The sequence below is a fragment of the Ambystoma mexicanum genome, chromosome 2q, assembly GCF_040938575.1.
Source record: "Ambystoma mexicanum isolate Mex_15411 chromosome 2q, UKY_AmexF1_1, whole genome shotgun sequence".
Lineage (NCBI taxonomy): Eukaryota > Metazoa > Chordata > Amphibia > Caudata > Ambystomatidae > Ambystoma > Ambystoma mexicanum.
The window spans coordinates 441348115-441371784 of record NC_090924.1 but is presented as its reverse complement, the minus strand read 5'-3'; the positions used below and the strand labels follow the sequence as shown (position 1 = coordinate 441371784).

Below are 23670 nucleotides of genomic sequence, written 5' to 3'. Positions count from 1 at the left end.
GTTAGTGGGAAGGGGATTGGAGCTGATGGTGGGCTCTATAGTGCGAGCGCGTAGTCTGGAGCTCCTGGTGGCCAAGTCTTGGTGTAGGAAGAGGCAGTGGGCGAGCTCCTTACCTCTGTGATGTTGCATAGTATCGTGGCAAATGGCAGCCGAGCAGCGAAGAGCTGCAAAGAGGAGTGCAGGACTTGTCCTCTGGCCTTCTCCTCGCGGCTTCGCCTGGCGGTGAGCCCCGTCTCCCTTTATGGTGGGGGTGGTGGAGCCGGCAGGGCGGGAAGCCGTATCAGGCTGCGGGCTGCGGGCGGGAAGCAGCATCGATTCGGCGGGAGATTTGAAAGAGATTGCCTTTGCAATATGCGCGAGACGCGCTGGATCAGCTGGGGCTCCGAAAAGAAGATGAAAGTCAGCAGACAGCTGATCGAGCACAGCAGATGGAGGCACTCGCAGCGGAGCTGCAAAGAGGAGTGCAGGCCTTGTCCTCTGGCCTTCTCCTCGCGGCTTCGCCTGGCGGTGAGCCCCGTCTCCCTTTATGGTGGGGGGGATGGAGCCGGCAGGGCGGGAAGCCGTATCAGGCTGCGGGCTGCGGGCGGGAAGCGGCATCGATTCGGCGGGAGATTTGAAAGAGATTGCCTTTGCAATATGCGCGAGACGCGCTGGATCAGCTGGGGCTCCGAAAAGAAGATGAAAGTCAGCAGACAGCTGATCGAGCACAGCTGATGGAGGCACTCGCAGCGGAGCTGCAAAGAGGAGTGCAGGCCTTGTCCTCTGGCCTTCTCCTCGCGGCTTCGCCTGGCGGTGAGCCCCGTCTCCCTTTATGGTGGGGGGGGTGGAGCCGGCAGGGCGGGAAGCCGTATCAGGCTGCGGGCTGCGGGCGGGAAGCGGCATCGATTCGGCGGGAGATTTGAAAGAGATTGCCTTTGCAATATGCGCGAGACGCGCTGGATCAGCTGGGGCTCCGAAAAGAAGATGAAAGTCAGCAGACAGCTGATCGAGCACAGCTGATGGAGGCACTCGCAGCGGAGCTGCAAAGAGGAGTGCAGGCCTTGTCCTCTGGCCTTCTCCTCGCGGCTTCGCCTGGCGGTGAGCCCCGTCTCCCTTTATGGTGGGGGGGTGGAGCCGGCAGGGCGGGAAGCCGTATCAGGCTGCGGGCTGCGGGCGGGAAGCGGCATCGATTCGGCGGGAGATTTGAAAGAGATTGCCTTTGCAATATGCGCGAGACGCGCTGGATCAGCTGGGGCTCCGAAAAGAAGATGAAAGTCAGCAGACAGCTGATCGAGCACAGCTGATGGAGGCACTCGCAGCGGAGCTGCAAAGAGGAGTGCAGGCCTTGTCCTCTGGCCTTCTCCTCACGGCGATCCTCACACAAAAGAAGCCACAAGCACACAGGCCTTTGATGAATTACAGTGGTATTCTAGACCCAGTGATGCAGGGACACTTCCCCTGTGAAAAAGTGTTCACAGCTGCAGCTTTTGCAATAGAGAAGGCAGTGAAAATCACCATGGGGTGTCCCGTAGTACTGTACATGGAACACTCGCTATTTGCCCTTTGGGAAAAATCAAAGAGCACACTGACAACACAGAGTGCATTAGGATACGAGCTCATACTGACAAACCCAGCCATTGAGTGGGTGAGGTGTCGTGTGATCAACCCACCTGCCTAGATAGCAGAACGTGCTGAGGAAGGGGATTACATACACGATTGTGCAGCACACATGGATAGAATAGAAGGGAACAGACAGGTAAAAGAAGAAGAAATAGAAGGGGCAGACATGGTTTATATTGATGGGTCATCAAGCATAGACCCTGACACTGGAAGGAGACACACTGGAGCCGTGTTAGTATGTTACAGGAATGGAGAGCATGAAATAGTGTATCAACAGCGATTACTATCACATTACTGTTACACTCCCCTGGTATACACTGGGACGCCACCCAGCCGGGTTACTCGCTGGGATGCTTCTCAGTTTTGCCCTGATGTGGTCTGCGGGGAAGGTTCTGCCTGAAAATACAGGAGGACTGTGTTCAAGACTGACCGACTGGGGTAAGTATCCTCCCTTCACCCCCGTGTGATTTCAGTCCCTCTGGCGCCCTCTCCTCACCTTGTGGTAGATTTAGGCGTGCTCTCCATTTGCCTTCTTTGCAGGGGCGCGTTGTCTTTCTTGGGCGAGTGCGGTCCAGTTACTTCACTGACGCCGGCCCGTTTGATATTGTTCAGGGAGGTCTTATTGCAGTTCTTTAGTTTTGTTGCTATCCTGCATGCCTTTCTTTGTTTAAAAATGTCTCTTTTTTCTCCCTTAGGTATGCAGAGCTTCAGCGCGGCGAACTGACTTGGTTGAGCCCCGCTGGTAAATGATGGCGCCTTAAGAGCGCTATGATGCGGTAAGTAAACACTATACGCAGCGCTGCAAAGTCTTGCCTTTGCTAACCTGTGTTTTCCTTCCTTGTAGGTCGCTGTGTTCTTCAGCGCGAGTGGAATGTCCAGAGTGGTGCCAGCCGAGAGGCGACCAGCCAGGTAAGCCTTTTGAGCAGTTCGTAATTTGTAAATGTCTCTACTGCTTTCTTTAATGTTGCCTCTATCTTCCTCTTTCAGGTCGTTCTGTCTGGGAGGCGTGCAGATTCGAGGAAGCTGTTCTCAGTAGCTGCGAGTATTTAAAGATGAAGACTGCAGGTAAGATGCTGCTGCTAATGATGTTCCTTTTGTCTCCTTGCAGGTTCTGCTTCTCTGAGGTTCGAGGGAATAGCTGGACATGGTGAGCGTCACGTTGCAAGCTGCAAAGTAACGCGAAGCGTGTTGTCTTGCTCCGGTGTGGTTTAAATAGCCCCACCAAAATAGTCCAGGTAAAGTAGTCCCTAGGCTACCACACCCAAAACACTAGACCGCATAGCTTGGTTCTTAGGAACCAAGCTATGTGGATGCCTCCATGTTGGCTGACAATTACTTGGCACAAGCAGCAGAATTGGTAGCTATGATCAGTATGCTAAATATGATGGAAAGACATGCAGCGAACATATTCTGTGATTAAGTCTATGTAACATCATTGGCACAGTGGGAAAGAAGGGGGCGGAAGAAGGGGGGTTAGGAGAAGTGACGGGTCCCCAGTGCAACATGCAGAGCTGCTTGGGCAATTGATTGAGGCACTGAAAGTGCCAGTAGAGGTGGTGATAATAAAATGTGCCACCCATGCAGGAAAACAAGACCGAATATCAATAGGAAATGAAATTGCTGACAAGGCAGCCAAAGAAGCGCCCTACTTACCTGAAGGAAGTATGAGGTGGTATCCAAGGGCAAAAGGAAGAACCCAACTTAATGCAGCAGACAAGAGGAAGAGAGAAGGGAGGGTATTAATACCCCAAAAGAGGAGAAATACTTATGGGTACAGTGTGGGTGCTCACTTTCACCAACTGACCTGATCTGGAGACAGAATAGCATAGGTAAGCCTGTAATGTCCAAAAGATAGTGTAGCACTGGAACAGTTGCATTTTCCAGTCCATACATCTAAAGAAAGTATAGCGGCAGAAGAGTTAAAGGATGGTATGTGCCAAATTTGCATGAGAGGGTTGCAGAGTTCATGGGGAATTGCATAATCTATCAACAATTGCTGTCTGGTCATACTCTAAAAACTATCAAGAGAATGATACCATGATCGGAAGGGCCATTCCGTCATTTGCATATTGACTATTCTGATATGCAAGATAGATGTGCCTCTTATAGGCGCATGCTTATGGTTGACTGTCCATTTTCACGTTGGCTTGAGGTGGGATGCTGTGCACAAAATGATGCAAAGTCAGCTGCCAAGTTCCTGGTGAGGGAGGCGTTTCTAAGATGGGGTGTTTGTGATGAAATAAGGGTGTATAATAGCCAACATTTTACCAATGACCTATTTGCAGAGGTAACACGCCCTCTCGGGATAAAACATAAACTTTGCACAGTGTACTGACCGCAAGTGAATGGGATCGTCGAGAAACTAAACAGCTTGCTCAAAGCACGCTTAGCAAAACTAACATCGTCATTGTGCCAAAATTGGCTTTATTGCCTCCCATTGGTGTTTTTGCCCTTGGCAACTTACCCGGTGTGGATCATCACTTGACTCCACACAAAAATGCCAAAAATGAAGAGGAATTTCCACAAGCACAGCTTCTTTATCCAGGCGACAAGGTACTGATCCGTAACGTTGTGTGGAAGTGGAAAGACCCTCGGTTTTCTGGCCCATTTGAAATCATCTATGGAACACCCACAGCAGTGAAAATAAAGGGAAGGAGGGCATGGACTCATGTCACAGACATCTGCAAAGTCAACAACAGCACAACGGAAGAAGAAAGGAGAAATGCTACTTGATGGGAAGTATATTAGAACTGTCACTGAAATTATTTTAAGCTATACAAATGTATCAAAGGCCCACAGGTGAAGAAGATAGTCGGCAAGAGAACAATGGGGTGAATGGGAAGAAAAATACGTTGAATATGAAAATAATAGCAATCGGATTGTTTTGTCTCTTTGTCTTCTGTCTTTTCTCTGGATTTTGTAACATAAAGAAAATAATGATGCATTAACTGACAGTACTGTGGAGACACGCACCAACAGAAGCATACCTATGTTTGAAATGTTATGTGAACTCATTGGGGAGGGAGCAGCCACAGCATCTGAAAATATATCTATTATCACGAGATTAAGAGGGTGGGACAAGGGAGCACCAACGGAAGTTGCTATGTGTGCTCCCTAATCCCACAATTCGCAGGGACGCTAAAACAATTCCTGGGCTAAGAAGTAAGAGCAGAAGGGGGAGGATTCCTGATGCACTCATCTCTGTGTAGAACTAGTGGGCCGTTTCAGGGGCACACAGTGGGAGTGCAATGGATAGATGAGGGGGAAGAGGTTTATATGGATAACTACATTCAGCTTGAAAGCATGACCCAGGGAGAAGCTACTAAGCATGTGATACTGGAATATTGCACCGAGGGGACTCAGATGGGAAAACAGTTGGCTACTTCCCACAAGAGCATACATTGAAAAATGTTAATGGGGCACGATATCCTTTGGTGCCACACCAGACCACTGAAGCAAACAGGGGGTTCAGTGTATTGCAATGATAAATGGGAAAGGGGAATGATGTAGTGCTGTGCAGAGGGGTTGGTGGGATATGAAGAAGGGGTGGTGAGGAAAGTAAATAGTGAATGCAAAGGGATATGGAATGGTAATGTGCATGCATTGACATGGATCGATGAAAAGCACTGCCCAGTTTGTATACAACTGCTCAAACAGTATCCTTTGTGTTTCAGAGTGACAGAAATTATTGCGCAGGGGGTGAACACTGGCTGCGAGAGAACAATGAGCATCTTAGCATTGCAGAACGGGACGTTGCAGTCATGGATATCTGGTGGGCCTGCGGGTCCCGAGCATATGCCCAGTTACCACCTGAATGGGTTGGTATTTGTGCACTTATGACCCTCCACAGCCCTGCGTGGTCGTACCACAGGCTGACTTGCAGCCTTTTAACACACTTTCAACCCTGAGAGAGAAGAATAAGGGATGGAAGCAGACGGAGGAAAGAGACCAGCTGAAGCAAATAATAAGGAGAAAAAGAGAAAACAATTATATTTCACGTGAATCAACACAGAGCTTGAATGCAATCTGGCAGCATTTACGACTCTTCAGGACAGCATCTCTATTCATCACCTCTGTCTTGCATCCTGGGGGGCAAACTGCCGCCAATGCTAAATGGATTCATATCACACAGTATGAGGTGCTCCAGTTGGCTAACAAGACTGAAAAGGGACTGTGCACAGTGCGAGGAGAAGAGCTCTGCGCACTGTGCCTGATGACTCTGCAAAATCGATTTATTTTCGATCGCATGACTGCAATCGAAGGTGGGATTTGCCACAAGATAGGAAGTAGCTGCTGTACCACAGTGCCTGCTAATGATGACACCAATGGAACCATCAAAGAAGCTGTCGAGGAGATACACACTCTGCATGAAATAATTGTGAACGAAATGCATGACACCATACAGAACAATTGGCTGGATTCATTGTTTTCCTGGGTGCCGGGATGGCTGACTGCAGTGTTAACAATAACTGTCTCAGTGCTCGCCGAGATGCTTGTTGTGATCTGCGTCGGCCAGTGGATCATTGGTCAGTGCCAGTGTCACAAAAGGAAAGCACAGTATATAATGTCAGCTAATAAAATTGACTAGGAAAGAAATGTACTAAAAGAACAGCATCCCAGGATGAGTGAGGGGGAGCAAGGAGTGCATGCGGTTTTTATAGCAACCCCACAAAATGTAGAAGATTATGCTACTTTTTGAGTAGCCTACTCCTCAAACAGGTGGTATATTTTGATAATTGGAGACACACTCAAACGATATGAGGAGGAATAAGGAGACAAGAGGAGGGTAACTAGGCTAAGGATGCCCAAGGAACAATGTTGAGAAATGATGAGAAAGAAGGTATCAATTGAAAGATCGATCAAAGGGGGGGAATGTAATGAAGGTGCTGATTAAGCGCCAGACAGGGGGGCACACCTAACAACTAAGGAAATATAATTGGGCAGGCAGAGACACCTCCTAGGGGGGCGAAAACAAGAGAACTCTGGTAGCTGTCGTTCTCTCCCTCTCTCTCTCTCTCTCTCTCTCTCTCTCTCAACATCTCTCTTTCTCTCTCTCTCTCTCTCTTTCTCTCACCAGCACCCTTTCTCTCTCTCTCCCTCTCTCTTTCTATCGCTCTCTCTCTCTCTCTCTCTCTCTGTCTGTCACACCTCAGGGAACCTGGCGGCTTTGGGCTAAATGGAAGCTGCGTCCTCCATTGCTGGTTCCTTCACGTGCAACGAAGCGCAGAGTACGAGTCTAGTCTTTTTTCTACGCATTCCGACGCCGGTACTTAAGCCACTCACTTCCGGTGTCGGATGCATTGCAACGAACAGTTTTCCTGATCGCCTGCGCTGCCATACTCCTTGCACTTCGCTCCTCAGTGTTTTGTTCCCTTTACCATCTCATTCCTCCCCATCCTTCCTCTCTGTATTTCCAGCTTATCCTCTCGCCTCCGTTTCCTTGACCCTCCTCCTTCTACTTTCCGCTCCCATCTTCCTCCTGTCCCTTCCTCCCGTCTTGTGTTATTTTCCCTCAGTCTTGCTTTCTTCCATTCCTTTCCCCTCCGCCTATACCTTTACCTTTAGCTTTGTCATTCCGTGTATTGACCTCCTTCTGTTCAACGGACTGCCATGCCTCATCCCCATTGGTGTTTTCTTGTACTTCCTGTGTATCGACTGCTGCCTGCCTAACGGATTGCCTGCCTTTTCCTGTACTGTCTTGTTACTACCCGAACACTTAACCCGTCGTACTCAGACTTTCTACTACTGGTACTACACCCGAGTTAACCATCTCTGGATATTCCTCATCCACTCATCTCTTCAGCTGAAGCATACCTTTCTGGTTTTTTTTATGACTCTGGCTTTTTCCCCACTGTTTAACGGCTGAGGAGGGTAGCCACAGTTCACCCATTGGGTGTCACTGTGGCGTCCTTTCACGGTCGTCCTTATCTGCAATAAAAAAGGGAAAGACTCGAACCCAGGATAACCCGAAGCTTGCATTACATCGGAAAATCAGAGGTGAGGAGGAAGGGGAGGACAGGGAATCAGACTCTTCACAAGTAGAAGAGGATATAACAGATATGTCCGACACTGTCTCTCTCTGTCTCTATCCCTCTCTCTCTCCCTGCATCCAACCTGGAGAGGGATACCTTGTTTATAACAGCAACATGAAAACACTCCTAGGTAGCAGCATCAGAGTAAACACACACTACAGAGGACTCCAGATTGGACTTCATCCTGAAGGTCTGCATCGTACACATGTCCTGTGCACTGCAACCAAGGGAGGGAGGAAGCTCAACCCAAGCTGTTCGTCAACAGCAGACCAGAGTTGCTGTGACAGCACTGGGTGACGTGATCAAAACCAGCGAACCAGTCTCACGATTGCTAAGGGGAGCTGAGGAAGTTGGCCAGATTCACACACACAACACCACGGCTGTCTTAATTGCCCTTTAGCCAGTGGGCATCGGAATGGGGAGGAGGATTGGAGCCACATGCCTTGAAGAACCAATCAGACGGTAAATTCCGACATCCCTGGAAAGTGGCCAGCCCTCACAGAGTACGCTACAATGTTTATGAAGGTTGCTGTCTTTCAGATGCCATGTGAATGTCTCCCTTCCCACTAGTTCAAGGTGTGTCATTTTCCATCCGCTGAGTTGCTGACCAATGACAGGCTAATAAATAACCGGAGGTTAGAGCAAATGTTTTTACTAATTACAAAATGGGGGAGGAGTGAGAAAGCAATGTGGCACCACATGAGGAGAAAATGAACTAAGTGAGGGCAGATCTGTTTACACCAATCATATTTGACTAACAAATGTTTAGCTACAAGGAAATGATGTATCTTAACACAAAGTTTGAAGTGCAAATTTCTAACATTATAAACATTGTATTACGTGTATAAAAATGATGTTCACTGTATGCCAGTTGTCAGCTCTCATCAATCAGTTCTTGTCCACTCTTCTGTTTGATTTGTGCTCGCCCAGCTGTAATAAACAGCGTTACTTCTTGCCCGGTGTGCGCTCCTTTTGGACTACCTGTGGTAATTATTTGTTACGAGTTTCGGAGGACCCCTGATACAGGGCTTTCACCCAACCCCCAAAAATCAGTGTGTTTACACCTGCCCCAGGGACCCAAAAGGTTGAGAGGTATGCATGAACAGATCAGTATCACCCGTCACGCCTCAGAAGATGCATGTGCTTGTTTCACTAGACATTTAGAGCAGCTTTTGCCCATTATATTTAGGACGAAATCACCAGAGACAGAAGGAAACTGTAAAGCAATGTAGTGCCCGCTCAGCCTGACAGCAGGGGTGGCCATATAATTCTATGCCCCTTTCAGCCTGTCTAACTCTCTCCATCGCTTCTTCCTTCCTCACGCAAAGCCATGCATATTTCATTCAATGGAGTCCTTATTGGCTCGCTCACTTCCATCTTTCTGACAACTACTGTATATTTCTTTCTTGGAGTAGCATACTTGAACATATGTACACAGAGAAGTTGGGTGTGTTTCTGGTTTAGGTGGCACTCTTGTAAAGTAGAACACCTCCTTACACCTCTCATCAAAACGGAGGCTGCACACTCCCTTCAACCTTACCAAAGGGCTGAGCTCTGCAGTGTAAAACACAAACCACTCCCCGTCCGGGTATGCCCAATGGTACCAGGTTAACTGAGAGGGAGATCTGGTGTGGGCGACTTCCACCTTTCGGTAGGGGTCTACCTCCCATTGGTTGTTCCTATCACCTCGTCAGCTACACACACCTGGGGCTGATTTTACTAAACTAAATAAGTGCCTTAAGTGCCTAAGTCAATTTAGCTTAGTAAATCAGCTCCACCCGTGTTTCTGGGCACAGTACGAAATGCATCATTGCAATCATTCTCTAAGGGCAAGGTGCTCTGCTCTGATAATTGGTTAAAAAGGACAGACAGTGGGCCTCATTATGAGTATAGCGGTCCGGTAACAACAGTGCCGGTAAGCTACCAGCACCATTGTTACTGGACCACCATACTCCGAGTTCTGCGAGTGGGTGCCTTCCCGCCTGCCAGGTTTGACCTGGCGGGCGGAACGGCACCCGCTCGCAGACCTGGATGGTAGCACCGGCACCGTTGTTCCAATGGGACTGGAATGGGGAGTAATTTTTTTTTCCCAGCGCCTGGCAATGAGGAATTACCAGGACCTCCAGGGCTGTAATACCCCGGTATTTCCTCATTGTCAGGCGCCGGGAAAAAAATGTCTCCGGTGGCAGCCGTGCCGTTTTTACCAGCATGGCTACCGCCGAACTCGGATTATAAAAATGGAAGTACCAAATGTTCAGCGGCGGCAGTGCCTCAGACATAAGTGTGCGCTTTGTGGTCTGGAGATCTGGGTTCACGTGCAGCACTTGATTTTAATGCTTATCAGTGTGTTGGGAAAAAAATGCAAATGTTCTTCTGGGAAAATGCTATTGGCTAAAGATGAATTCATGGCGTGGATGGTTAGGCAGAATTTGAGAACTTTCATTGCGATGGACGCGATAGCTCAGTCAGTAGACACCCTCATTTTTAATGGGGGACAGGTGGAAAAGGAGAGATATATGCCAGACAATGCATTCATGCCCCCATTTCCCACTCTGCCACATTTTCTTGCTGACACAAGGGGGGAGGTGCAGGAAGCGGAGATACGACCTCTGCGAGCTTCTCATGCAAGCAGATTACGAATGGTTTGCAATAGAGTCCACCTTGGTTTTGCACCTCGTCAAAGGATTGCAAAGGAATCCATAAGCAAACACAGCGTGCAAAGCGTTTTCGCAGGTGGCAATTACTTTTATACAAGACGGAGGGTAAAAGCGAGTTTTCCTCGACTGTACTCTTTCCTTCTCCCCTCCACCTTGTGACATGCACGTAAGTGCTAACATTGGTGGTCCCCTGCAGGCAATTTACATTTCCTGTGAAATGACCCTGACAGCCTCATTTTAAATGGGGCGACCGGGTAAAACAGCAAGCTTCAATGCTTTGACGGCTGGATTGACCTCTTGGCCACATTTTGATGCACTGACAAGTCCGAGGATGGGCAGGGAGCAGAGATGAGATCCCCTATGCTAAGTTCAGATCAAGGTCCCTTGCTCCTTCATGCAGGCGATGCAGCACTCATTTCACTCAAGCCATCAGGGCTTAAAAAACAAATATCTGCAGGCCACACATCTTGCTTGGAGAGGGGTTTATGAACAATAAAAGCAAAACCAAGATAATGCTCATCCCTCCCCCAGGGGACAAGAACCTCAATCTTCAAATAGACATTGAAAACTTTTTAATCCAACAAGTCACTAACTTTGATTTGCTGGGTCTTGATGTTATTGCTAAGGGTAGCTGGAAAAGGCAGATGTAGTGCTGGGTAGATTTGCCACAGCTAGCAAATGTTTCTTTAGAGATCATGGTCAGGGAGCGCTCAGCCATTCACTTAAAGTAGATGACCTGCAAGCAAGGCCGGCAGCAATGTATGGAGTAGAGTTCTGGGGATAGCCTCAGTGCACCTCTCTCTCCTTTGCCGAAAATACCTTTTTGAAGCAGATATTAAGATTACCAAAGAACACACCGATTCAGATGCCGCGATTTGAATTACATTTCCAGGTGTTGATCGGATCATAGAAGGGGTGAACTGGCCTATGGGGAACTCTGGAGATTTCTCGGTAGGCCTCTGCACCCTGGGTCTCTTTTGTGTGGTATTTCTAAATTTTCCCAGAGGAAAAAGGTTGGGTTTACTGAAAATGTGTAATATGGGGCCACTTTGAACATTATTTCAGGGCATCTTTTGGTTCCCAGGCCAGCCCTGGGTCACAGCACTAAAACCGTTACTACATCGGGTACGTCGCTGGGGTACTCCTTCTCTGGGGGAGTATAGATCCACCTTGTAAGAAGTCATGGGCCATAGTGGTGAAATACAGCAACTTATATTGAGTATCCAGGATATGGTGTGAATCCCCACTAAACAGCAAACTATTATGGCATACTTGCCCAGGAAAGTCTTCTTCATGCCTGGAATGCCTCAAATTCCTATTTCTGTTGCTTCTGCTGCATGGCTAAACGAACACCCCCCCATGGTATGCTCATATTCCCTCTGCATAATAGATTGAGAAGACGTTGCATAAGGCCTATTCTCATCCTGAATAATTGCACTTGAGCTATGCAAAAAGAACCAAGATGCAGCACTGCCATCGCTACATTTGTGCAGAGAGACACTTGGCTGATGCGAAAGAACTTTTTAGACCTACGTCTGTGAAGACACTGTAGACTGGCCCGCAATGCACTTCACACACCCCTGCACACATCTTTAGTCTAATGAGATCTAGTCCTCTAGCATTACCGCATTGATGATTGTGTGTGTAATGGAGAGCAGACCCTCTTTTAGTCTTGGTTCTATTGCTAATCCTAGTCTTATCTGCTTGCTTGATATGTATTTATTATGTGCTACTTGTCTTTTGTGTTTTGCTTTGTACAGCTAATGATTTGATATTGACTAAAGGCATGATGACAAGATCTTCGCCTTGCATTCCACCTCTGTCTCGTCAGCGTGTTTCGTTTCACCCCTGCATGACCTCTTAATGCAGACGTGAAACAAATGGATTCCAAACGGATCTACCTGGGTTTTGCACCTGAAAAAACCAGGCAGATTCCAGTGGAATCCGCTAGTGAATGCTGCCTGCAATGCCTGTTTGCAGAAGACTTTACTTTTCTCAAGATGTAGTGTATTGTATTGTATTGTACTTGTCATTTGTATAGCGCCAATTTTATCATTGTTATAGTTTCAATGCGCCGTTAGTGGGGATGCCCTTGGGGGAACGAAATGGAGAGTGCTGGAGGTCTTGGGGCACGATTATGACGTGTGTGTCCATTTGGCCGAAAAAAGGCTTAGCGGGGCTGGTCAGGCTCCAGTAGAGAAGCAACCCATGTGGTCAGGCATGTAGATTGGTGCCGAGAAGAATGGGGGTGGCGTCAGCGCTAGTGACTCGCTATGTGTTCAGCGTGCTCAAAATTATTATAGGTCTGCGCCGCATTCTGCTGTCAAGTGGTGTTGAGGAATAGGGCCTCATCACGAGTTTGGCGGTAACCCCTAAATCGGGCGGTAGCACTATTACCGTCGGATTTAAGGGTCTGCCAAATCAGGGCTTTGGCGGATTTCTCCCCAGCTCTGAGCTGGGGGGAAATCCATTGAAAATTCGTGCTATTACCGCTGACGGGAAATCCGCCGGCGGTAGGAGCGCGAAAAATTCCCCATTGAGCCCAATGGGGAATGGGGAATTCCCAAATGGGCTGAGTGGGGAATGGGCAATACCCGTTCCGCCAAACCCGTGATCCTGCGCTATTAGCGCCGGGGGGTTTGGCGGTAGGGCTATTAACGGTGGCGCTAATAGCGCCGGCATTACCGCCCAATTCATGATGATGCCCATAGTCAGGCGTAGGTAGGCGGATAATTTATGTGACTAGCACGATCGCATTTTTGTCGTAGTCCTTGTTATATACTGATGTGTGCGGTTAGCCGTGCCTGCGGCCAGTGGAGTGGTTTATTATACACACTGGTGTTTCCAGTTGGAGAAGCTTTGATGTTAGGGCACCCGCTCAGGTATTTGGCTTCTTCTGTTGGTTCTTGCGGCCTGGAGAAAATGAAGGGGAAAATGAAAGCATAAAAGCAAGTTTGTCTCACTTTTACTCTTACCTTCCCTGCTTCGCCTTCCAATGGTTCATATTGCATGCAGAGGGCCCAGCAGCACACAAGTCCCCTGCGTGCAATTAACATTTAATTTAAAAACACCCTTGAGTTTTGTAACATCAGATGGGTGAGGAGCACATGGCCCAAGAACATTGTGCTGACCTTAAGGGCCGGTCCTTATGGGTTCGACACTCCAGTCGGGCCACCCTGCCCTCCTTTCAGGGTCTGGCGAGTTTGGTAGGTTGATGATGAGAACTGGGTCCCAGTGCATTGACGCACGCCATCTGTGGTAGGTCGATGGGAGGGTCGCGAAGGCAAGAGGGGAGGGAGATGAAAAATGTATGCACAACCCTTTGTAAAATATCAATGGTTTAGATGAGCAATATTCTAGATGACGCAGGGAGAGATCTGTTTTTTAATATGCCCAGCAAACCTTGTGGGTCATTTTCATTGAAGGGTAAATTGCCCAGAGGAGGCCACTCCCATTTGTGTGCAAGTGCCACGATTGCCCTACATCTAACTCTCCTCAAAATCACCTTTTGCTCTTCACTTTTCCACAACGTTGCTGGAAAACAGTAAATGCTTCCTGCAAATAAGAATTGCAAGAGGCACTAACCATAGAGGTCATGTCTGTGGCCCACGTTCAGTGCTGCCTGGGGGGCTGGGGGTGCTGTGTCCATTTGCGCGTTGTGCAAAAGATCCCCTCTGTGCAATTTTCCTCCTTTCCACCATGTAGTGGAAAATTAAGGAGTAAGCAAAGGCGATTTCCACCTTTTCACTTTTCAGCTATGCTGTGGAAAAGTGTAAACGCACGCTGTACTTTAATGGGGTGCCGCCACTGCACCAGCTCGGGGAAGCCTTTCAAAGGTTGCCCCCGGCTGGTGTAGCAGCGGCACCCTATTCAAAAGCTTCCCGCTCCTGTGCTGGAGGGCCCGGCGCCAGCACGAGAGTGGGAAGATTTTCACTTTAAATGGGAGCCTCCACCACACCAACTCGGAGCAACATTTTTTTTTGGACCAGTGCTGGGGATTCAAACCCAAGCCCTGCTGCTAAAAAAAAATCCAGTGTCACATCACACTGGGCTATTTGCCAGTTTTGGATTCCATTGGTTTCATTCAATTGACTACTTGACATCATGTATTGAATTAAACAAAATTAATTAAGAAGCAATAAAACAGCACAGTGCTATTCACACTGGCTTGTCACAGACAGGGCTCAGGTGAATCCCCAGCGCAGGACAACAACAAAAACAAGAAAAATAAACCTGACAACTTTTCTTTTCTATTGTTGTGTGCTTGGGACACTTCAGGCCACGCCCATAATTTAGACAACACCCCCTTGTTCCAGCCCCCCCCCAACCCGCCCTCGATTTCTCAACCCACTTAAAGCACTGTAGAGACAGTACAAAGATTGCATGCAAAGGTTTCCAAGTGCAATGCTACCGTATACTGGGCACAGTGATGTGTCGTTTAAAGGCATCCTGACAACTGTATCTAAATGACTATTGCTCTGGGAGTACAGGGATGGGGAGTGGCTACATCCCTACTCAGCTTCACACTACTGCTAAACAAGCAGTGATCCCAATCAAAAAATATGAAATGGGCACGGCCTGACAGAATACATCCATTGTCTCTTTTTGTAGGGAAGGTATATTTTCAGTAGAGATGTGAGCTCATACAGTTGCAACACTAAACAGCAATCGTACAGTGCTAACAAAATAACAGAATGTCCAATCAAGGTTCTAAGAAAAATGTTTGCCTGCAATAAAAATAATCACTGCAACCAACTAACTATAAACGCTTAAGATCCACGCCATAAAGAAAAACAAAGAATGCAGCCTGTGATGAGAAAGGGTACTCAGAGGATGATCAGCTGGGGCGTGCAGACAAGAGATTTCAGCAATAATGTCATTGCTCAAGGGATTATTCTCCCTAAGGCAGAGCAGGGGGGCTTAAAATCACCAAGGCCTCTTAAAGTGGACTAGGAGGACAGGGCCTCTTCAAATACCTCGTGTTTTTGTCTTTGGGGCCGAACAGGCTTGAACCCGGCTTTTCGGAGCGGGGGCGGTAATTCCCCATTCACCAAGGCCCTTCCCCATTCCTATTTTTGCCCCCATAGGGCATAATGGGAATGGGGAAGGCGCTAATTACGGTACCGCAAATTGCGGTACCGTAATAAGCACCAAGGTCCCTTTGCGGCACCCTACTTGAACGGCTGGTAAAACCAGCCGTTAAAGTCGGGTCCCGCAAAGGGAACTCGTAGTAAGGTGGTAAGGGTTAACGGTCACCGGTAGCATTACCGGTGACCGTTTACCCTTACCGCCGTCCGTCTAATGAGGCCCAATGTCTTTGTGGTGTCAATGCTGCCTTTTTGACACTGATTCCAGGGGCATTTCCTGGGAACAGTTCCTGTGCCCTGGGAGAACGTTTTTGCACATCCTCTAGGATGATTAAAAGGCATCCCATATTGCCCCATATTGCTGCCGTGGAGACACCCAGGCCAGGCAGCTAATACACATTCCTGACATACCTGATCACTGCTTCACTACGCTGACACACGTGTTATTCAAATTACTGTGTCTCCTTAACCCCTTAAGTGCCAAGTATGAGTATGCTCGTCCTTTTGTCATAGACTTGCATAATAGCCTGGCACTTAATGTATCCTTCTGGTAGCCACTGTGTCCTAACTAGCCATGCCCTATATTTACAGTTTAACATGCCAGCGTGGCACTGACTAGGATGCACAATTATTATGCTATGAATCAGATGGGCAGGCGATGAAAAAGCCAATCCTTCCTGTTGAAACTGTGTGTTCCAGCAGCTGTGAGTAATGCATATATGCCCTTTTATCCTGCCCTGTCGCCACTGGATGGCTTATTATGTAGATGTCAAGAGACCGGTACAACAAACACTCATGAATGTGCTATGCTTTTGGTCTGAAGCTTTCTGAAAGGGGGGCCTGATTAGCAGACCACAATTTCAGACACATAATTACCAGCAGCATTTTATTTAACTAAAAAAGAAATGTCCAAGCTGTGCCCCCTGCGTCAGATGTTAGTCTGCCACAACAACACATTCAAGAGTTACAATGTCAGAAAACAAGAGCTATTTAGCTGCTGCTTGTGCTTAGAAGAGTCTGGTTATTGTGGCACCAAGACTGCCCAGGAGCCACTGGTAACACCCCAAGAAGACTGAGGCCTCCTATCTACCTATATGGCATTAACTCAGTATGTCTGTGAAGGTGTATAATGGAGCAGTGGGGCACATTCAAAAGGGTTCTTTATAGTAGGAAAAAGGTAGTTTGCATCTCAAGTAGAAGTCAGATTTGTTGCATGTTGTTTACTAACTCTTCCTTCCTGGGAGGTAGCTCCTGTGTACTGTATTACAAACCCTGATGTTTTAATGTTTGTGTGACAGAACGTCAACTGTTGAGAGTGAATATCCTGGGCTTTATAAAATATTTTTATTTGCATAAAATGATATTGGTAAATCTGTTTCTTAAAGGGAGGAATGCTAATTAGAACCCCCTTTCATAAATGCATGCTCCATGGCGAAAGATAGAGAAAACATGTGCCTTCGCTGAGATTGCCTATAGGCACCTTAAGCCCCAGGTCTGCAATGGCAGAGAGCTGGTTCAAATTTCAAATGTAAATTCCTGTTAGCTACTGGGACACAAAGTCCCTGCAGGCAGAGGTTGATTATTGACTGCATCTCTGATCTAAATTATGATAATTGTATGCCTTAACCAGTCAGGTGGCACATACACCTTTTAATATAAGCCATGACTGCTGGTAACACACAATTTTACAGCCACAGCAATTTGCTATTACTGTAGTGTCAGCTTGTGAGCAGGGCCCAGCTATGGCAGGACAGATGTATATTGGTGTATGACCTGACTGGCCCCACAACTGCTTTATGGATCAATAGCCACATTGGTGCCACTTTAAAATCAGGCAGGAATGATAACACCTTCCCTCAGGGCACACAAATGACCACAGAAGGTCTCCTATTATGTATTTGCTATGCCTGATCATATTAGCCATGCTTAATATGGCCTGTGATATGAGCCGCAGACCAGGCCTTTTTTCTATAATGCACAGCGCAATGAAAACACATTCATGTTTAATGAAATACAAGCCACGAGATTTGCTTTTTCATAAACAATGAAATACAGTAGAGTTTTTTTCTAATAGCCTGGGTTGCGTGCCGATGGCCTTGAGCTGGGAACATCGTACTATGATTATGTAAACATTGCAGTCGATTGCTATCTAGACCCTCTCAGAGGCCAATGTACTCGCAACACACAAAACATAGATAATGGCAAACCATGCAAACTACAAAAGGAAGGCCTTTCTGTAGTTTTACTCTGTAGTTTTTAACAGGATTATGTAGTTCACTGGTGCATAGTTGGAACAATTCCTAGGGGTAAGTCTTTGGCCATGTTGTTCAAGAGAAAGATGCAGTCAGCTAAAATACAATTGTTGGCATAAAACCCAGTGCTCGTTGAAGGACAGAGCCATGTCATTGGCTAATCTTTGCAAGAGAAAGGTGCTGTCGGCAGAAATACAACTGCTGGCAAAAACCTGAGTGGCCAATGAAGGACAGGGACAGTAGCCGTGGAAGGCTTCAAAATAGGGATGGCCCGAGGGTATATAAAAGAGTTAGCTCAGCCCCTGCACACAGCTGTTCGGGGCGACGGAGCTGGCAGGAAGACGGATCAAATGCAGATGCTGGAAGAGGATGAAGAGCAGCACGGCTTCCCAGATGAGAGGGGTCAATGGGTTATCCCACCCCTAAGTTTTTTTTAGCAGAACTGGAATACTTCTTGAGCTGGTTGAGAAAACATCTTTGCTTTTACCCCACCCCCTCACTCTCAAGGCACTTCAGCTCACAGCCTATTTTGTCATATTTTTCATTTTTATTTTGAATTGTTCATTTATTCAGGCATCCAGTCTTCTCCAGTCCTCTTCAACTCCCTACCTTCTATGGTTAGCGAGTATGAGGAAGCCTTTTACCCTGCATTTGATATCACATTGAGAACGGTATTGAGGTCTTGATTGAGGCAGACGCCTCTATGAGATTGCCTATCATGGTTTGGTGAGGCATGTGCTAGATTACCTGGCGTGATTTATGAGGTTGTCTATCACGACCTGATGAGGCAGGTAGTTGGTGTTTAAGGTGACTTTGTTTTCTTGGAGAAGGTGATCAGTCTTTGTCTTGATTTGAGGTAGAGGCAAATGACAGTGGTTCAGCTTTTCCATTAATGATTTATTGCATTTTTACGTCTGTTGTGTATAGTGATAATAATAATGGTAATGTTTCTTTATTACAATTTTCTCATTATTAAAATATTATTTTTTTACGTGAGAGTGTTAGACATATTCATTGAGTGTTTATTACTGAATGTTATCAGATGACTTTGAACATGAATATCAAGTGTGGGCATCTAATTGAACTACTGTGTATTGATGTTTTATACAAGGTACATGTCTTTTAATACACACAGGGGTTAATGGATGGCGTGAGCAGTGGACTATCAATAGAAATATATGTGACACTGGTAAACCTCTCCCGTGTTGGCAATTGAGAGCTGCTGCCTACTGCAGGGGTTGTTACCTGCTCTCTTTACTGTTGCACAGTGACAAGTACATGATTGTCCCTACCCTTACACCTACCACAGCCCCTGCTGTGATGGTCATGGACACTCTCCTCGTGGCGGAGGAAGGGGTCGGGAGGTTTGGCTGATAAAAATCACATCGCTGGGAGCTGATGCTTCAGAGGCAGCACTGTCTGAAAAAAAGCCCACTCCTCTCACACCAGGGTGCTGACCACTGGATCTCTCTACACTCGGCAGTGATGGGAAGAGGGCTGAGTTAGATACCCAGAGAGGAAAGGTAGGCCTGGAGAAAGGGTCCCACCCTCTTGGTTTCTGTTAAGTTCTCTTCCTTCTTCCTGTACCCTCCATTTCCAGCAGGCAATGATCACTGAATATGATGTCACAAGGCAAAGGGTGCCCATTACAACAACAGGGATTGGACCCCTTACAGCAGGCTTCCTTTGGACCAACCCCCTGTGGCATCTTGAATTTAAAAGTAGAGGTGCACTCCCTCATTCTGTTATTCATTTCTGCACTCTCCAAAGAACATGAAGAATTCACTGGACCTATGTTTGGGATACAATCTATCCCAAAGTACCTGCCGAGTAGGTGAAGGCAGATGGCATCCAAGGCAGAGGAGAGCTCTGTCCTCTTACCATCCTCAAGAAACAGTGGGGGTGACTGATGTTGGATCAAGACCCCACTGCAGCATGCACTGGAACCAGAACCCTGTTCACTATAGGTGAAGAATCCCCTGTAGGTGCCAGCCAAGCTCCAGAAGTGGGAGTGCAGAACAGAAGGACTCACCTCATCCTGAAGATCCTGGATTGGGTCTTCCAGCAACCCTGAAGCAGCTGGAATCCTATTCTGCCACTTTGAGATGCCAGAGAGCTTGATCGACCGCAATTGACACCTTTGATCTGCTACATGACCTGCAGTGTTGTTTTGCCACTCAAAGCAAACTTTGGACTGCTTGCTGCATCTCTAGCTCTCCATATGTTGGTTCAACCCATTGCAGCAGAACGCTTTGAGCAACCCAACTGCAGGCTAGACCTTGGTTCGAGCAACTGATTCAAGGGCCTTGCTAGAAGCCACTGAACCTGCCATCTCAATCTCCAGCCCAATCCAGCAGATGCCATCGTCTCGTCACCAACTTGGCTAATGTTTGAACCGCTGGGAGAAATTGTCTCACCTTCTCAAGCACTCACTGGACCCTTTGGGAGCCTGTACCATCGAATTGGCTTGATTCTGACTGCCTATGGGATAGCATCCACTTGAACTGTCTTGACCGGATGTAATATGCCAAAAAGCTGCACCCAATGCTACAGGCTTCCAAAGACAAGCATAAGGTACTGTGAAGAGGCCCTGTTTCCCTGCTCCACTTTTGCAACTATAGTAACTTTTACGCCCCTCTTTTCTACCATTTACTTCCAAGAACATTGAACATTGAAATTGTTGCCAAATCTGATTGCCTGTTGTTTTCTAATTAATCTATTTCAATTTCTGGTTTATTTAAAAATCTCTATTTTTAAAGAAGCTTCATTGGCCATTTGTATTTTTTAACCATTATCTTAAGTTATTTGAATTGTGACTGTTATTAGCTCACACCCCTCCTGGTGATATAGCTTGCCCTCCGCCAACATTACCAAAATAGATTCATACACTATGGGGCTCTATATGACCCTGGTGGTAGGGGGTTAACGGCAGCGGTAGAGCTCATTACAAGGTCTGCTCGTAATGAGCAGGTAATGATTACAAGGTAAAACCAGGCGTCCTTAGCGGGTCCCGCGAGCAGACCAGGATGCTAACAACGGGTCCGTCATTAACGGCCTGTTGTTAGCATCCTCCCCTTGCGCATTGAGCCCTATGGGGGCTCAATGGGAATGGGGAGGTACTGGATCCGGGTTCCTTGAATGGGGAAATACCGGGCCATCCAAGGTCGGAATGGCCCTGTTTTTCAAGGAACCCGGACCCGGTACCCAGTACCCGGTATGGGGGTAGCCATGCCGCTAAAAGTGGCATGGCTACCTCCATAGTCGTAATGAGGCCCCATATCTTTCTGGCTGTGCCTGTTTCACCATCATGATTGACACCAGTGCTGGCTTAGTAGCAGTATGTGGCTGAGTAGGTGGCTTAGCTACTACTCTTGACTGCACTCATTTTTCACATGGCATATCCTGCTGCTAGGGTAGAAAGGTCTGAAGTAGGTTCAGAATATGTTGGCATGTTACGTCGGTCTTCTGTAGGGAAAAAGAGTGAGAGTGTCATGATTGCAATAGTGCACAGCGGCAAAAGGGATGAGCGGTTGCAGGGACGCCTCCAACACTTCCATCTGCATGAGCTCCAAATGCTATGGAGGATCTGAAATGGAAGTGGATGCATGCAGACGTCCTTCTACTTATGAGGTATGGTGACGGCGCATAGCTCAAAAGGATGAGTTGGTGACGATGTGATCAGAAGTAAGTTGGCTTGGCTGCCTCCCACTAAACCCAAGCCAGCTCTAGTCCACCAGGATTGGAGGCATGAAGTAACGGAAGGTTTAAGCAAGGACCACAGGCATCCAAGTTTTCCAGCGAAGTTGCCTTTAAAATACTCCGATGCCATAAGGAGAGCTTCTTTTTGGCTTTGGTGGCACAGGATGGTTCGCCAACCCACCCACCCACACCGGCGGTAAGTAGCGAGAAATTAAGCTTTAGGGTAGAGCTAGAAAGTAGGATATGGAGTGCAGGCTGTTCCTTGTTTAATTTTCCTTTGTCCCAGGGAGCAGATTTACTGGATGAGCCAAGCGGAGGAGCAGTGACGCCACAGTTGTCAGCTGCAAGGGCGCTCTTAGCCATAAGGACAGTTAGACAGTTAGACTGCTCCACAATTGCAGGGCAGCTTGGGCTATGCTTCATAATGGGTATGGGGAGTCAACAGACTGTTCCCGGTGGGAATAACTAACTACCTGTGGGGGGTTTTAGCCCAGAAGGTGTTTTTCTGAAATGACAACAAAAAGTCGCCCGTGAGTCATTGAGACCGGAAATGCCATGTGTCACAAGCTGCACAAGCCCGGTATGAGGAATGCCTCAGAAGTAATTAAGGCTGGGAGGGACGTGTGTCCCTGGCAGTGAATGCCTGGGAATAGCAGGAGTCCACCTGGAAGTAATGCCCAGGAGCCTGGTTAGCTGGGATCACCTGCAAGTTGACTCTGAAATAAGTGGCCTGTTTTTCCTGCAAGTAGGTTTTGTGTCATTTATTATGTATTATTTCTCCCTAGAATGGTCCTAAGTAGGGGCTACCCTCTCTATGTGTGTGACGGGAGTTTAGCCCCCTCTTCTTTCCTATTGGACACACACCAGTTCCTTTGAATTCATCAGAGGCCTCACAAGGCCTTCAGAGCTTCTATCATGTGCAAACAAATACATACTCAGGGTACGCGTGGAATTTGGCAGAGAGGGTTTGACTAACACGATGAAAAGATTGACTCAAGTGGTTGCTTTTTTTATGCGCCCTGGCTCTCAGTGCCTTCGGCCTCTTCTTGTTCCTCTTCTGCTGCATCCTGTTGCATCATCATCCATCCGGAGGGAGCTCTCAGGACAGGGCAGAGTCATTTTCCCTTCCTTTGATTTGAGACTAACGAGGCTTGATCGCATTCCTTCCAGGCCCTGGCAAGGCTTTCCCCATAAGACAGAGGAGCAGGTGAGGAGCCTTCTTACAGTATGGGCGAGCTTTGAGAAACTGTGTGCACGCGTGGCAAAGGCAGGCCTCAGAATGTGCACTCCGCCCTTGCCACCTGCGAGTGACAATGCACTGTGCTGTGTGCATGCGGACAATTGAAGTGAGTGTCGTTTTAGGCCTGGCTGGCAGCTTGCAACCTGAAATCTTTCTCCATGGCATAGGTCTAAGAACAGAGAGAAGAGGATCAGAAAGTCCTGAAGTATATACAGCACATCAATGCTCTCCATCCCTTTTCTGAGGCTCAGATCCCATCCCTGCAGCTTCGCGATCTCTTGGGATGCTGCTGGCTTAACCTTGCGGTCTGTGATGCTCCTCGGGGAGAGTAGGGGTGGGATACATGTGCATCTGGGCACATAGCTGTCATTTAGGCTGCCGCTCTACTTGATGCAAGTGCAGAGAAAATCCCACCACCATAGGTTTGCATAGAGCTTCACCACATTCGGGCATTCTCTTGCCGCGTGGCATGGGGTGCGATCCCTTGAGGAGTGATCCTGCACCTGTACCAGATACCTCTGATCTGCATGGCGTCTCGAATCCTCCAACATTGGCTAATGTGCACGGATTGTGCCTGGTTTGGTTGCGTAATGTTAGCTAAAGCCTAAAAGGGTAATATGCTGGCTACATTTTAAAGGAGTACATTTAAGACTGAACAACTGTCCTTTCTCACCTTCACCTCCCCCCTCACCACTTCAGCTGAACCTCAGCACATGAAGAAGACTAACCTATTCAGCATGCAGTGCATCCATTAAAGAATTGCTCCTCAAACCCTCACCGCCCCCTTGTGCCTCTCCCCCAGTTGCATCTCTCTGTCCTCGTCAACCTTTCTCTTGGTAGCAGGTCTTTTCCTGCCTGCTTTAAAACGACCAAGGACTTTGTTATCCGGAAAGGGCCCTCTGCTGAGCAAAATGACCCGGCCAACTATTGTCCTTCCCCTTCCCTTTACCCGGCTACTCCACGCTTATTGAAGGGGCGCCGTTCACCCAGATTATTAGCTATTTTGAGGTCCACAACCTAAACGACACCCCCAATTTTGCTTTCAATGGCAAAACTAAAAGCTCTCCTCACTCCTTATTCTACTTGACCTCCCTGAGGCCTGTG

The 23670-nt window shown here is 47.6% G+C and overlaps 1 protein-coding gene across 2 annotated transcripts in view; it reads left to right on the top strand.

The window, feature by feature from the left end:
- Positions 1–22467: 22467 nt before the first annotated feature.
- Positions 22468–23670, top strand: part of LOC138569485 (NACHT, LRR and PYD domains-containing protein 3-like) — a 347636-nt gene continuing 346433 nt past the window's right edge. For both annotated transcript variants that reach the window (XM_069647489.1, XM_069647488.1), the window contains exon 1: positions 22468–22533. The gene's annotated coding sequence lies outside the window, so the exon portion shown is untranslated. The remainder of the gene's footprint in view (positions 22534–23670) is intronic.